Source organism: Dreissena polymorpha, chromosome 3, assembly GCF_020536995.1.
Source record: "Dreissena polymorpha isolate Duluth1 chromosome 3, UMN_Dpol_1.0, whole genome shotgun sequence".
Taxonomy (NCBI): Eukaryota; Metazoa; Mollusca; class Bivalvia; order Myida; family Dreissenidae; genus Dreissena; species Dreissena polymorpha.
Window position 1 is genome coordinate 138,374,340 of NC_068357.1, and position 14,286 is coordinate 138,388,625.

Below are 14,286 nucleotides of genomic sequence, written 5' to 3' on the forward strand. Positions count from 1 at the left end.
TGGAGTTCAGCTTCCGAAAGATGTCAAAGAGCCCAGCAAACCTCGCTATGGCGCCATGAGCAATGCCGAACATTTCGACCAAGACATTAAATTCGTCGCAAAAGATCTAATCGTTTACGTTTGTCCGTGTAGACCATGCAACTAGGAGCCCACTTATCCCAGTAGGGATGTTCAGAGCAATCGCTTTATGTCGCCGCTTTGAACAGACTCCAGATAACATGAGGGGCCGATGACCTTTTATAATACTACTTCAGTTCGGACCTTTAGTCTTTATGTGAAACATGAATATCGAGTGTCAATAACAAATATATAGAACTATGTTGCTTTGTGAGCTACAATCATTTAGGAAAAAGTACAATACAGAACATGCCGGAAAATGTAGTGTCCGTTTGTTAGAGTTTTTTTTTCTGAAAGATAACATTACTTTTGTCAATACAAATATAAACGACGTTGTTTTGAAAAAAAAATCAAAAAGCGTTTCTTTTCACGATAAAGATTTTAAGGTTTGGTATGTGTATAAATGATGAAACGCAACACAGATTTATTGTAAGATTGAATAATTTAGGCCACGTATTTATTGTAGGTGACATGAATCTATGCATACTCTGTTACAACGTTATGAATTATTTGTAAGATAGATGCAAAACAATACAAATAGCAAAATATTCGACGCACTATAATTTAATTTAACTTTATTAAAAAATAGTAAACTATTATAAAAGCTTATACAAGTATTGTTATTGGTCAAATTGATAGGAGTGCCTTACGTTGTTATTAAATACAACTATATCATCACACAATAAAGGTTGACTGTAGTCAGGTATGTAGGGACTTAATACTTTTCTGATGCAAAAACAAACACCGGCATCCGGTGTAGTTGTTAGGACGCATATTCAATCGGGTTCATAAGCTCTCCGTCTCAATTACAGCCGTATACGATTGCTTGTATGTAACACAGGCCGCATAAGCAACCCCTATACGCTTACCAGACGCAAATTGATAGGCGTCTATTACTTCTACAACTCAGACCCGATAAGCAAATGTTAATGTTAACTTTGTTAAGATAAATAGGGTTAAACACATATGAAATTCTACTTTTACCTTATACTCGCCCTGCATTAAGACTTTTGGAACACAAGCAGATTGACAGGACTTCATAAGTTGTCTGTGGCCTTAATCCAATATACGAACCTGATTTGATTGTTTGGGAGCAGATGATTACGGGTTCATTACGTATTTCCAGCAATAAAGACCGTACTAGCACACACATATGTGAATACAGGTTCATTAAATAAACATCATCGCGCAATAGAACACTGTTCCGGAGAATACACCTGCAAGCAATACATATTGTATGATAACGTGGTACACACGCAGTTAAAACCTGCACTGTACAATCAATAGTTTAATCTATGTATATTAGTAACATATCGCATCAAATCGAAACTTGATTGGCTTTGGAACATTCAGACAGATGAGAATATGAGATCTGATAAAGAAAACTCGACTGTCGACCAGCCAGGTTTGTTTGTAGACTATTATTTATACATAAATATGAATAATGCAATTCAACTGATGAATGTATACGTTTTGCTAACGTTGGACAATGTGAGTTCGGTATTTTAATTACACGGATAAAAAGCTTCCGGGTCTGTCCATGGATTGTATTTTAGTAGCTATTGTTTGAAATTTTACTGAAATGCATGCGAAATCACAGTTTTATAATAAAGGCTATACAAGTCTGAAAATAAAAACAAACTTCTAAAAGCAATATTTCTCAGATTGTGGCATTTGAGTAATTTTCCAATGAATGCAATTAATTGACAAATTTTAATATCGAGACTAAAAAGTTTATAATATAATAGCTAGTGGAATAAACTAAAGGAAAAAAAAAACAAAAACAAAACAAATATCCCTAGCAGGATTATACTAACAAATATCCTTTGGTTCAAAAGGTTATGGCCTAAATAACATTTGGGTCTTCATTTGAGGACTTGAGGGTAAAGTCCACTTTTACTAACAATATAAAAGTTTGGTTTGAGGTGTTATGCTGTCACTTTATGTATAAGTAGCTTACACGCAGAACTACGTTGGGACTGCATTTGGGGCCAGTTGAATCATTTTTAACAAAATTAAAAAATAGTTTCGATCAGCAACATGAGATTGTACAGTTATTTTATGTGTGTGGGCAACTCATATGCCGACCTTGCTTTCAATGTAAATTAAAGTCAACTAAATGAATTAGTTAATAATTGAAAATCTAGTTTCTAGGCATGATCACATGTTCTGTGTTTCATTTATAAATGTTAAGCTTTACAAGGACTCTATCAGATATCTTTGCATTTCGTTAAATAATGTACAATCAAAACTGTAGTAGTGTGAAAAGTTATCCCTCGCCATAGGCGGAGGGATATTGTTTTGGCGTTATCCGTCCGTCCGTCTTTCCGTCCGTCCGTCCGTCCGGCACCTTTGTGTCCGGAGCCATATCTTGGAAGTGCTTTGGCGGATTTCATTGAAACTTGGTATGAGTATATATATGGATAAGATGATGATGCACGCTAAATGGCATTGTACACCATCTGTTAATAACTGAGTTATGGCCTTTTGTATCTTGAAAAAATGCTACTTTTGTGTCCGGAGCCATATCTTGGAAGTGCTTTGGCGGATTTCATTGAAACTTGGTATGAGTATATATATGGATATGAGGATAATGCACTCCAAATGGCATTGTACACCATCTGTTAATAACGGAGTTATGGCCCTTTGTATCTTGAAAAAATGCTACGTTTGTGTCCGGAGCCATATCTTGGAAGTGCTTTGGCGGATTTCATTGAAACTTGGTATGAGTATATATATGGATATGAGGATAATGCACTCCAAATGGCATTGTACACCATCTGTTAATAACGGAGTTTTGGCCCTTTGTATCTTGAAAAAATGCTACTTTTGTGTCCGGAGCCATATCTTGGAAGTGCTTTGGCGGATTTCATTGAAACTTGGTATGAGTATATATATGGATATGAGGATGATGTACGCCAAATGGCATTGTACACCATCTGTTAATAACGGAGTTATGGCCCTTTGTATCTTGAAAAAAATGCTTTTTTTTGGCGTTGTCTATCCGTTCTTCCATCCAGAACACTTTTGTGTCCAGAAGCATATTTAGCGGGGGATATCAATTCAAAGAATTTGCTTGTTTTAAATAAATTTCATAACCAGACAAATTATACAACACAAAATATGCCTGCCATGGGGTTTCGACCCTGGACCTCAGCATCAGACTATCATTTAATTGTGCATGGTAATTTAAGTACTATGTCTGTTATAAACGTCTGTTTGTCAGTTATCGATGAAAAGTGTAACAAACGCTTAATATTTTTTCCAATGTCGATTATAGTACGACTGATAATTATCAGTTAGCCAACATATATTTTGATGCCCCGAAGGAGGCGTCTGTCCGTCTGTCCGTCTGTCCTTCCGTCACACTTTGCGTTTAGGTTTCGAAATATGCTCATAACTTCTATGTCCCTTGAGATATAACATTCATATTTGGTATGCATGTGTATATGGACAAGGCCTTTCCATACGCACACAAATTTTGACCCCTGTGACCTTGACCTTGAAGTAAGGGTCTGCGTTTTGGTTTCAAAATCTGCGTTTAGGTTTCGAAAAATGCTCATAACATCTTTGTTCCTTGAGATATAACCTTCATATTTGGTATGCATGTGTATATGGACAAGAATTTTCCATACGCACAAAACTTTTGACCCCTGTGACCTTGACCTTGACCTTAGGGTCCGCGTTGAGGTTTCAAAATATGTGTTTATGTTTCGAAAAATGCTCATAACTTCTATGTCACTTGAGATATAACCTTCATATTTGGTATGCATGTGTATATGGACAAGGCCTTTCCACACGCACAAAAATATTGACCCCTGTGACCTTGACCTTGAACTTAGGAGTTAGGGTCCTCGTTTAGGCTTCGAAATCTGCGTTTAGGTTTCGAAAAATGCTCATAACTTCTATCAAAGCGTTTATAGGGGACATAAGTCATCCTATGGTGACAGCTCTTGTATAATTTGTTTGTTATATGTGTTATTTTACTTGTTTGATTATAATGCATACATTCTTTTTCGAAAGTATCGCCTTTTGTTTGCAAATTATTGTTTTTCCAAACAGTAAAACAGTCTCTTCACTTTTAAATTTACTTGATAAAAGCTAAAAAAAATCAAATTGAAGTTTTCTTTGCGGTCATTAAATCAAGTGATTGATAAAAAATGAATATTATACCCTTAAGCGGAAGAAAAATCGAATTTACTGCCTTTTTACAGCTCTTGTTGAGAAATTAGAATTATAAAAATGTTGCGTTAAAGTGACGTTGAGCGTGCAGTATTTTAAATCGTTAACATGATAATACTTTTCAACTTTTCGTTTAGAGCCAACCTTATTTACATTGACAGTCAAGTATACGCAGTACTGCTACCTGTAATACGATGTACGCAAATAAATACAACTCCTGACGAAAAGTTTAAGGTAAACATATTACGTTTAAATATAGACCTTTATATATACATGCGTAACCGACAGACGGGTTACTTAATATAATTGATATTTTGTATCGTTTCTTTAGTTTCAACGTGGTCCAAACTTAATCAGCTGTGTTGGAACTTAAAAACACAATTTTTAAAAATGATCATCTATATTTTAGAAAATATTTCAGATGTATACATTTATGACTTTTTTCGGAGACACCGTCATTTAAATGTCTTCATATTCCACATTTATACACGGGTAAATTAACCAATAAAGCGCACACTGACAGTATTTATTTACCAATTGACAATCATACCTTTTTGGCTTCACAAACAGTTGGTTATCATTTGAATGTGGTTTTTTTGTTGTTAGAATTTCTTGTTTGCTTAGTAGAGACATTAACAAATAATATGTAAATAAAAAAAGTTTTTAATTGGCTTATATATTTTTTTATTAAATTGAAATGTAAGTGTAATAATGTTAAGCAGTAAAACGTGTATTTTAACATGCATGATACTAGCTTTGTCTCAATTGCTCAACTTCACTTTATCATAAGCTAGGCTTGACTTGCCAATGATATTGGAAACGGGATGGGGGGGGGGATCCATCAAACGCACACACAGTGTAGAGCACATGGCAAACCTTCTTGTTCGTCCATGTTATGTTTAAGGTTATCAAATGGTGATTTTACGTCTCGTTTTTCACTGCGTAATTCGCAATCTGAAAGGCTGTGTTTAATACAAGCGTGGAATGCAAGCATTCAAATGCGTTTATCCATAGCACATCTTAAAGCCGAACACTTAGTTTGTTTGACTTTTTCGCTATTTCGAAATGTGAGTAATACAAATCGTAATGACAAATACCAAATGGACTGTCGCCAAACAAGGTTTGTGTTTCACAGTTAATGTTACACTTAAAGATTTCATTAATGGTGTTAAACTGATGTCTCTTATTTGGTAATGTTGTACAATCGTGTTCATGTTAGATAAGCTTTTACTCTGGCGGTCTTTAAATGTTTCAATTAAATTTAATGTAACATATCAACTTTCAACACGTATTTCAATTTTCGAGCCCGCTGGAAACCAGCTTAATTTTGCTGCCGCAATGGTTGAGTGTATGTGGTAGCGGTCGGCATTGCGAGCTTGTCCTAAAAAATAGCTTAATTATTTTTTACTTACGTTTTGATACTTTGCTCTTAACATGCAAATTGAAGTCCGTGTGTAGCGCGTTCGAACAGCGGCGCTATCACAAATTTCAATGCGGTCATAATGTAGTTGAAAGAAATTATACAGACAGTAACTTAATTACCAATTATTTCACCCAGAGCATTCACATGTCGAGAAGGATTGCCTAAAGTAAGAGCTGTGTCCCTTACTGTCAATTCATCATTATTCAGGAATTTTCAACTAATTAATATCAGTGAACAGCGTGGGACTCATATTCTTTAAAACAAAGTAAATGCCATATTTAAGAGATCAAGTCAATTTCGGGCAATTTTAAACGTTTTGCCATAACGTTTCCACATATACAGTGAAAACATGGTTGGTTCCGAGATGCTCGCTAAAGCTCGCCCAATTTTCTTGTCTAAGCGTCATCGGATAAACTTTCTCCATTTCGGCACCAACCTTGTATTCGATTTATCCTGCTTCTCATTAACTTATGCCGTTAACACATTTTATCATAGACACATGATTAATTTACATAAAACAATTATTTTGGTCGGGCCTCCTACATGTACACAGCATTTCTAACGACCAAATAACTACCGATTTTGTCACATACTTTTCTTGGTAGAAATTGAAAAAACAATGCAACAGCGAAACAAAAACTCAATTTTATTTACCTGAATGACAACTTTCATACAAGGCTTATAACAATAAGGTTACAACAATATGCACCTCCATTTCTTGTTTGTTAACCCATTTATCGAAATCCATTTTCTGTTTTTCCCACCACTTACCCTAAAAAACTAATTCCAATACAATCAAAATGAGTAAGTTTTTTTCATTTATTTACATTTGTCAAAGCGTCGTTGTTGATGTTGATTGGATGATTCTGCGCCTGGCTCTTTCAGTGTTATTCACTGCTAAGCCGGGTTCAAGAGCACGTGATTCTAGCAGCGGAAATGAATGGCGACTTTCGTTTTCAAGTAAATCAAATAGGGTTAAAACAGTTGTTGCAAAGAAAATATAAACTTTTAGAAATAGTTTTAGGGGTAAGTGGTTACATATGCATGCATTATATGACATGCCTCGTTGTTTTAAATGAATAGGACGCGAGCTATCGATTAAAAGGAGAAAACTCAAAATATTGTTCGAAAGTCTATCCAAGATTTATTCTCATGGACAAACGGGCTCGAAGTTTTGCTTGGTTATCGGCCGACTATGAGTAAACGGCTGGAAAGATTTCTTTGAAGTATTTTCTTTTGAAAGGTTGTTCAATTGCTCATAAGAGGACCAAGGGATGCTTTGGATTAAAGCTATTTTTGGCATTTATGCGGCACGCAAAGACAGGCCTATGATAAATTCTAGATAATGACCTTGTTATGATTCTAATATCAGAGGGTATGGATTTGTTTTCATGGCTTTGTCAATTTTTGTCTCATTACACATGAATTTATATATTTGAATATATTGGGTTCCTTCGCCCATATACTATCCAGGATACGTTACTTCCACTTGTGGTTCTTCCATCCCGTTATCGAAATGTATAATAAACCACACTATTTTTGATAGCGTTTGAATCGAATGTTTACCACTCTCAGACTCTTAGTCTGACCCAAAACACGATTTTCGAAATCGTAATCCTGTATGAGCGAGTTATTTTATTCATAAAAAGGCTATCGAAGTTAGGAATAATGCAAGATAAAACAAAAAAAAACGAAATACGTAATGGATTCGATCTATGCTTTTAATTTTGTATTACTGTTAAAAACCACCACGTCAAAATTGTTCCTAAAATCCAGAAAGTCTTGCTTAAACTAGTATGTTTCGTCAGAGAAATGACGTCACACTAGGTACGTCATAAATTGCAAAATCAAGTTAATGAAAAAAAAATACGGACAGCTTGTTCGGTTATATATTTGAAAGAAAAACGAAATAGGATCATATAATAAAACGATAACATTACTGAAGCGTCTCAATAAGTTTAGGAGGTCAAATATTCGAACATGTTAGGAATGTTCGGCGCGTAGGAATACGTACTTACGGTATATCGCGGTCACTCGAGGTACTGCCGGATATCAACTAGTGTATTCGACCCTGCTTTATGAGGTCAATGTTTGCAACAGAGGCAGGATAAATATTCTTCAGCATTGTCGCGTGTAGCGCATATGAACGGTGGACACTTAGGTAGGGAGAGGGGATACTTATCAAGTACAAACTTTCAATGCACCCATTTACGACTTGATTAATAGTATCAATACACGAACTTTGACACCAACAGTAAGTCTGTATCTTGAAAATAAGCCCCTTCCCTTGAAAATGAAAAAATGAACACAATGAGTGGCATTTTCTGCACATTTTGCCTAATATTTATATTCTGTTCATGCTGTTTGCCTATGTACCATTGAATTAATGCTTTCATAACTATTTAGGATTTACTTAACATTAATTACATACGAAATGTTACATCTTAAAGTACCTCTGTATCAAAATATCCCGCCCCCTTCGCCTGAAAATAAACAACAAATGAACACACACATCATACTTGTTTGTACATTCTGCCAAGTATGCATAGGCTTTTCTTACTGTTAGCCTTTGTATTAATAAACGATACTCATGGCCTGCTTATCTTACAGTCTGCTTATACTAAGAGACAAATTTGAAAACGTTGGAAAATATTTATATTCAACACAAAACCAGTTAAGTTTGTTTTATTAAGTTACGATGGCATGGAATGAACTTTTACATTTAAGTCTGCAGTAAGAATGAAATTATGAAAATGAGTAGCATCTTTTCTACGGCTCGGGCATAGAAGGGCTCCACCAAATGCACAACCAAGCAGGCAAACACCACGAGGGCCACTTTGAGGTAGGGAAGCTCTATCACATCGGTGACGATGTAGTCCAGGCAATTGTTAATGTGAGGGTTCTAGCTTATTGCCTCTAATTAATGGCCAAAGTGGTATATAAGGACTGCTGCTGCCCTAAAGAGACACCTAAACCCACTGTCTTGAAGGAACACAGCACACTGTTTACTGCCTTTTCTCAAGGAAGAGGACAATTTCTATGTATCGGTTCCAGCGTGTGTGGCTGTAATCTAGAGCCACTAACTTCAGACACATGTCAAATACCTACCCAGCCACACTGAAATTCTTGATGTATACGTACAGATCCACCATAAAACTATGTATTACTTGCTCCATCGTCATTTCAGCTTCCACCAACCACATCACTTTATTCATAGCACAGCTGAAGCACAGTGTAGCGTGAGTGTCACAAACGATCTGCCATGTTGGTGTTTTCAAGTTGTACATCGTTGCCAACAGCTTTGAAAACCCTTTGTTGTATTCTGTAATGTCGGTCAAATGTGCATCTGAAAGTTTATACACATCCTCCACACTTACTCCTCTGACTTATGCCTTTATTTTAACCCCCATAAGCATTGCTTTGAATTCAGCTGTCTCTTGATGGATTGGTAAGATGGTAAGAGGAAATGGGCAGTTTTGACCCACATGTAACCCTTGAACTTGCCTATCCCTTTATATGGAGGTTCTCTATATGGATAATCATTTTCCCCTTCTCTTCCTGCTCCAGTCTTTCCACAACTAGACACATACTTTGAGCCTCAATTTGTGGTAGAGCTGATGTAATGCTTCTAGGACTTGGAACTGTATCCATAATGATCATGTGTTCCATCTCACTCTTGCTTACACGCCATTCCTTCCTGAGTGAAGAAGGTCATGGGCAAATACATGAGTTCAGACTTTGTATGAAATAAATCTTTGTATTGTTAAACATCAACTGACTTTTTTTATATTTCGTCCCATTCCTCTTTTTGCATTCACTGAATTGTTTTCAGAAATGTTATAACTTTCTTTGGGTAGTACCCAATGATACACAGAACACAGCGTAGTGGTAGTACTTGGCGTAGACCTGTTATGCCACTTCCCATGATGTCTCAAATTCTCCCATTGCCCATGTCAAGGTGGTACCTTATCATGCCTGTGACACTCTGGAGTGTAGGGATTTTTGTGCGGGATTCTAGTTTCGCTAGATCTTGTTTTAGAAGGCTTCTTGGCTCCGTCATTCGTGATGATGTAAGTCCTCAGACTAATGTGACTTTTCTGCAAAAAGATTAATGATCTTAATTAACTACACATTATAGTTTAAAGTATGACTAATTTGGATGGAATCTTGCACAAACCAAGCTACATTACAGTATAATAATATTATTATAAATTAATGTTATTATTTTGCATTAAAAAGGAAATAAAATACCTGCGAGCACAGTGTAACTGCTTGTCTTACATGTGTTAAATATGGACATTTTTGGGGAGATGTTGATGGTTTGCTTACGGTCAACAAAATTATATTTATGTAATTGTTTGTACTAACAAACGTCATTAGAACTTTTCAACATCTGACAGGTGTAAACAAGTGTTCTTTCAAAATGTAATATTATGTTTCATGATGAAAGAGGTTAAAACTTAAAAACAACAACATGTTCATGCATTTTTTTTGCTTAGGGGAGAGGGGAGTATTTTTCATGATAGGTACCAACTTCCAATACTAAATATGTCCCAAATGACCCAATGCACCATCCCTCAAGTGGTGTAATTATTTTCTTATTTTAAATTCTTATGCCATTTATCCCCTCTCCATGACTTGGGAATCAAGTGTAATATATGAGTGCGATGCAGCTTGTCATGAAAATAACTTCATAATAAAATCAACAATTACTTACCAAAAAACACAGTGTGAATCTGGCGGTCGCAGGCAAAGCCTCCCAGCATAGCTAAAACGCGAAGGCCATACTTGAAGGGGCTAACACATCTTTTGCTGATTTAACATTATAAATAAAGATGTTTAAATTGATCACTACAAATGGTCACGTTTTAGTACGGCGCTTCGATAAAGGTGTTATCTGATAGATATTTCCTACCTTTCCGCAAGGGAAATATGTGATAAAATTTCTAAAAATGTAAATTACACATATGTCAAGTTATTCTCTGTATACAGCTGATATAATTATGTTTTATTACGCTCTTATATGGTACCTTTGGTTGAAAACGTAATGTTGTGATATTGATTGCGCGAAATGATATTCAAATCCACTAAATGCGACTCATGATTTTGTAAGTACTTTATGCCAACTACAGGTATTTCAATAAATGCTAGACAGCAAACTCTACCCATGAATACTACATAAGGTATATCGGAATTTAGCTTTGTAAAACAAATTACCTATTTCAACAAAACAGACGTTAAGTGGGTTTATTTAATAAAGCGATTATTTTGAATGCTTTTAACATTGCATGTGTTTGCAATTGAGCACACATCGAACATTTTATTGAAAATTAAATGAACAATATTTCTTCTTAACTAACTTTTCGGATCGGGTATGTTTGTATAGTGATCAGGCACGTATTACAGCCTTTTTTTCAAAACCCTGAACTATTCAAATTTACTAAATATCAACAGCAAGTTACGTAAGCACTCAGTGCTTCAACAGTTCTTGAGTGCTGGATGATTTAATATATTTGTTCTATACCAGACACTGATACTTTAGGGAAAAATAAACTTTATTGCAGTGGACTATGTAAACAGCAAGCAAGGCGGAACAATATTTATAATTATATTCCTTAAACAAGTAACTGTAACTATTAAAAAATATCGTTCGTTTATTTGCTAAGTGATTTATGTGTTCTTGTAAATTTAGTCTAGGCTTTGGGCTGTGAGGCCTAATTTATTGATGTTTTAAGTGTCTAAGGGGAATATTTAAAGCTTTTTGAGTGTTCCAAAAGTGGCTAAAAGACATAAGTGTTTACTTAAACCATTATTTATTGCCTCGGTTTATATTTAATGGGGAAATTTAAAAACATGTGACTGGTTGTAAATGTTAACTACTTTTCAGTGTAAGTGCTTTTAATGGCGTGTCAAACGTTGCAAAATTTAGTAGGAGTAGTAGTGATAGTAATAGAAGAAGAAGTAGTCGTCGAAATAGTAGTAGTAGTTAAAAAATAATAAGTTATCTAAAAGTATGACTTTTTATTCAAAATTGGCGCCCAACAACTCTTTTAAAGCCGGCCGAGTTGATGTTGGTATATTTTTCCATTTTTGTTGTGTGTCGCAAAAAAGTGATTATGAGTCAAAATGTGATGGTATTTGTGTCAGATGTGCAAAAAATGTGGTCAAAATCGGTCAAGAAATGCCCAAATGCAGTACAAAGATAAAGCTTTTCAATTTCCATGGACAGAAATGATCTAAATTTAAACACGCGCGGGCCACATGTAAAACCACGTGAAATAAAATAGATGTACAGACTCGGAGCACAGGTGTTGGGCGCGTGGCCAAGTCACTTAAACACTATCAATATGTCCTAAAAAAACATTTTTCATCATTTTGAAAAAAAAGTCTGATATATACGTTATTTCCACGTCCGCGCTTTCCAAACAAAGAAGAACTACTAAATCACAGATTTGGCTTTTGTCCGTGTCAGATGTTCCGTCCTTTACCTTACGCTATTTATCCAACTATTGGTTCCGCGCCTCAGAGTTACCGAATATCTGAAACCGAGAACCGTATTTACCTTGAGCATCTAATCGACACGGAGATGGACTCGAAATTTCCGATAATTACTTCCCAATTTACAACGATTTACAACGATGTCGACGTTATAACGCAAACAAAAGGACAAATCTGTGTTGAAAGTTGATAATTTCGTATTTGTTTATTGTAACAATGTGGATTATGTTCCATCGCTGGGATATTTCGATAGTTTTACTCTTGTAAAAATCGGCACTGAACGTTCCTTCAGACGAGAGCCGACCTGGCATTTCTACGAGTTCAAGAAGTGTTTTCTTGTGCTTTATGTTGGCAAGTAGCCGTTCGTGATCATATTTCGTCACGAGGCAACCTTTCACAACAAAATGGTTCATAGTTTACTAAAATCAACCGTCGTTTAGGCACTTAGTGGTTTAAACATGTTGATGTAGGTGATATTCTGGTGTCAACAGATTATATATATATATATTATATCAGACTTTTTTGTCAAAATGATGAAACATGTTGTCTTATGACATATTGATAGCGTTTAAGTGACTTGGCCACGCGCCCAACACCTGTGATTTAGTACTTCTTTTTTGTTTTGAAAAGCGCGGAAGTCGAAATCCCGTGAAATTGGCGTTCACGTGACCCAAAGCGTGTATACGTCACAGGCTAATAATAGTCTTGATGATTCCGTTATGTACATGATTAGGTTTCATATTTTTGGTGAATTTTACATTTTTCGGCACCATTTTTGCGAAAATCAGTATGGAAGAGTTAAGCTTTAGAATATATCAGACGAATACTAATCAATTCTGGTCAGATGAGAAAACAAAATTGTTGTGAGAAATATCAACTCGACCGGCTTTAAATACTGTTTTTTAAAATTGTCTCTGGAGTAAAAGCCAATAAATTAAAAAAATATTGACAAGTTAATTCAAAACAAGAAGACTGGTTTCATTAAAGCGAGAAACATAGGGAAAAATACATGGTTAATTTATGACATTATGCACTACGCTGCAGAAAATGAGATCCCAGGTTTACTTCTCTTATAGACTTCGAAAAGGCATCCAATTCATTGGAGTGGTTCTTTGTACAAAATACAATTTCTTTCTTTAATTTCCGCCCAGACATAAAACAATTATTTCAGGTCATATATTAAGATTTTGAATCAGCTGTTTCTCAGTTTTGTCACTGATCTAATGTTTCCCTCTTCAAATGGATTGACGACAAGGTGATCACATCTCATGTTATATTTTTATACACTGCGCTGAACTTTTGTCACTTGTATTGAAACATAACACGAATATAAAAGGTATTCATAAAATTAAACATAAATTATCCCAGTTTGCGGATGATACTACTATTTTATAAGATGGTACTGAACAATGATGAAATAAAACGGTTAATGGCATGCAGGATTTTACAAATATTTCAGGGCTTAATGTAAATTTTGATAAAACAAATGTTGTATGGATTGGCAAGTAAAACTATATTTCCGATACCATAAAAACAAAAGGGAGTTAAATTGGATGCAGCACAGCTTTCAAATGCTTGGAATATTTCAATGTTGACCAATCAATAATGATCAAAATAAATTACGATGACACAATGTTAATAAGAAAAATATTCTGAAAACTTGGAAAAGAAGAATTTTAACACCGATTGGGAAGCTTTTAATTGTGAAAGCACTTATTGTGTCATTTTTCAATCACTTGTTCATATCACTGCCTACCCACCAAATTCAATTTTAAACTCAATACAAACTTTAAATTATAATGTTTAGCTGTGACGGGCATATCAAAATCAAACTTACAACAATGGTTAAAGAATAAAGTGAATGGGGTTTAAAAATGATCAATTTGTATGCATTTATTCCAGCATTGAAACTTTCAAGGTTACAAAAAATACAATCCTTTTGAGGAAATTGGTGGTTTATAATAACACTTTATTTGAATACTTATAAACGCTTTAATTGCAGCTTTAATTATATTTGGAATATATATCTAACAGAATTTCAAACCCTTTTGGATAGATGTTTTAAA

General features: G+C 35.1%; 1 protein-coding gene across 2 annotated transcripts in view; it reads left to right on the top strand.

Annotated features, from left to right (window-relative positions):
* The first annotated feature begins 1,374 nt into the window (after nucleotides 1-1,374).
* The window catches only part of LOC127871639 (uncharacterized), a 34,599-nt gene continuing 21,687 nt past the window's right edge, over nucleotides 1,375-14,286 (top strand). For both annotated transcript variants that reach the window (XR_008045486.1, XM_052414754.1), the window contains exon 1: nucleotides 1,375-1,522. The gene's annotated coding sequence lies outside the window, so the exon portion shown is untranslated. The remainder of the gene's footprint in view (nucleotides 1,523-14,286) is intronic.